Consider the following 3,127-nt stretch of genomic DNA (forward strand, 5'->3'; position numbering starts at 1 on the left):
GGGGTAAGGGGGGGGGGGGGGGGGGGGGGGGGGGGGGGGGGTTGAAGTCCTTAACGACAGATACTGACACTGAGAGGACCAGTGGAGGGTTTCCGTTTTAATATATGTATTACGTAAGTTCTTTTAATGGTCTTTGACAATATATAAGGCCCTAAAAAACACTTATCACACATAAACGCCAGCATTACTTATGCATTCATCCACTTATATATATTTATTAATTCATCTTTCTATCCATTTATCTGTCTGTCTGACTGTCCATTGATCTATCTATTTATCTATCCATCTATCTATCTATCTATTTGTTTATCCGTTTATTCATTCATTTGTTTATTTGGTTATTCTTCACATCCATTCATGTATTTATTCATCTATCTATACAATTATCTATATACATAATTATGTATAAATTCATTTACTTATTTACCTCAGTATCTATATATTCATCTATATATTTAGTTATAGATATTCTCATATATATCCACAACACAAGCATAAAATAAAAAAAAAAAGTCGCAAGCAGAGAGCAAGAAGGTTGGGGGGAGGGTGAGGGGGGGGGGGGGCGAGTTTGCTAAGACGTATCACCAGCGTCCTTGATTTTCTATTAGCATATTGGAATATTCTATTTCAAAATCTGTATCCAGGAGCAGGAGAAGATGTCTTTTTCTATTAACTTTCTGCTTCGGTGGAAACTAACTCGAGTCACAGGCTAAACTGTAATGGTTTATCATTATTACTTTTTTTTTATTATTATTATTCTTATTAGTTTCGGGAGCAAGATGCTGGGAGATCATGTCTAATAATGTGGCCTTTAATTTCCTTCATTTTACTAGGCCTGTCCCTTACGACGTCTCTGATTAGCTGTTGATAAGCCAATCACAGGGCTGGAAACTCTCAGTCTCTCTCAAGAGTTCATATAGGCAGGATGTAGGTTCCGCCTTTCCTGAGGGATACGTCTTTCAAAAGTATCCCTCAGGAGAGGTGGAACATCATCCTACCTCTGTGAACTGAGAGTTTCCAGCCCTGTGACTGGCTTAACAACAGCCAATCAGGGTCGTCGTAAGGGACAGGCCTAGACATCATATGCACGGTTGATGTGGATCTGCTATAGGAAAGTTCTTCTGCTTTAAGACTTATTATTGTCTTCCCAATCAATAAGGCCTTTCCAGATGTAATCTTATGCTTATGTATACCGTCCTTTTAAAAATGTATAGAAGACACAGCCAAATCCATATATACCATTTAAAGAAATAAAGGAATGTCTCCTATTGGACGAATACCTCACGTTCTTCCTTACATCAGTGGAAGGATAGAATTATTGATTCATCACAGTCACAAAGGAAAATCAACGTCATCCAGTCATTAATATGTTTACTCTTTTTTTCCCCGTAAGCCAATTCAAATGTGTTTGTGTGTGTGTGTTGTTTGTTGTATGGTGTTATTTACGTTGCATGGAACCAGTGGTTATTCAGCAACGGGACCAACGGCTCTCCGTTAATTCCGAACCACGTCGAGAGTGAACTTCTATCACCAGAAATACACATCCTTCACACCTCAGCGGAATGGCCGAGAATCGAACAAGCGGCCACCGAGGTGTCAGGCCAACACCGTACCGATCACGCCACTGAGGCGCTGTGTTTGTGAGTGGGTTTGTGTGTGTGTGTATGAGGAGTCTTTGAGTGCATGGCAAGGGATACATGCAATATAAACAAAGCGACGAACGAAGCACATTCACGTTCGAACTTCGTAACATCTTCGCAATTAGCCTGCTGTTGCTGTTGCTGCTGCGAGATCGTCTGGAGGCAATAACAGATCGTCGCTAACGACGCGGGTAAAATGGAAGGGAATGTCAGAACGATCAAAGCAAGGCCAATCGTTGTAGCTGCTTCGTTAGCGCTGCAATTAACGAGATCCGGTGGAGTGACTGGGACACGAACAACACTCCTGGGGAAGGGAAATTTGTGATGGTAGGGTAGTTTAAACAGACTGAAGACAGAGAGACAGACGAAAACGATGGGACGATGGCTCATTTAAGCAGAGACTGATCGACAAACAGACAGTGAGGTAGACTGGGGAACAGAGAAAGATTCAATGGGTTCGTTTTCATTAAATCGTGTTTCTTTTTTTGAAATTGAATTCCCGCTGAGGAACAGAGAAAGATTCAGTGGGTTTCGTTTTGCATTAAATCGTGTTTCTTTTTTTTTTTAAATTAAATTCCCACTGAGGAACAGAGAAAGATTCAATGGGTTCGTTTTGCATTAAATCGTCTCTTTTTTTTTGAAATTGAATTCCCACTGAGGAACAGAGAAAGATTCAATGGGTTTCGTTTTGCATTAAATCGTGTCTCTTTTATAATTTGAATTCCCATACACAAGCTTATAAATACGGATTTATAACTTTTTAGTGAAATGCATCGAAAAATTGTTTATTCAAAGGCACAGGCTATAATACAATGTCCTGTGATTTTTCTCTTGACCAGGTTGTCAACAACATTGTTAGTTTCGGAATCAAATCTTGATATTTAATCTCCGAAGTATCTTATTTTCCAAAGCGCCTTAAGCTCTAGTATTTCAAAGGATATCTTCGGGGCCGGCAGCTATTTATCAGTACAATTGACACCTTTCTTGTATATTAAGTTGCTATTTTCATATGCTGAAGCCACTGAACACTTCAGAAGAGAAAAAAATTTTGTTGACAGATTACAGAATAAAACCGCACTTTACAAAGATGCATAAACATACTCCAAAGTTTTTTCCAACCGTTTCATATCTGTCTTTCTGTAATCATGATTCTCATTTTTCTCCTCTCTATCATCATCATCATCTCCTTTTCATCTATCCACCTCGCCTCTTATTCATCACGCTTTTACCAACATTTACCGACCTTTTATTTTCTCTCTATTGATCCTTCCTCTAAGCTATGCTCCGTTGCTATGACGATCGTCGTTTTTTTCTTTTTTTTTTTAAGATCCGAATCAGAGCTTATCAAGATGCAGTGTGGGATGCTGCCTCTCCCCATATGCAGTTCGTCTCTGGTGTTATTTGAGCTTATCCCTATTTTCAAAAGCGCTGAATCAAGGGCAATCATTGACAATTCTTTTTCCCAGGCGGGACTTGCAATTTCTTTT

The sequence above is a fragment of the Macrobrachium nipponense genome, chromosome 32 (assembly GCF_015104395.2).
Source record: "Macrobrachium nipponense isolate FS-2020 chromosome 32, ASM1510439v2, whole genome shotgun sequence".
Classification (NCBI taxonomy): domain Eukaryota; kingdom Metazoa; phylum Arthropoda; class Malacostraca; order Decapoda; family Palaemonidae; genus Macrobrachium; species Macrobrachium nipponense.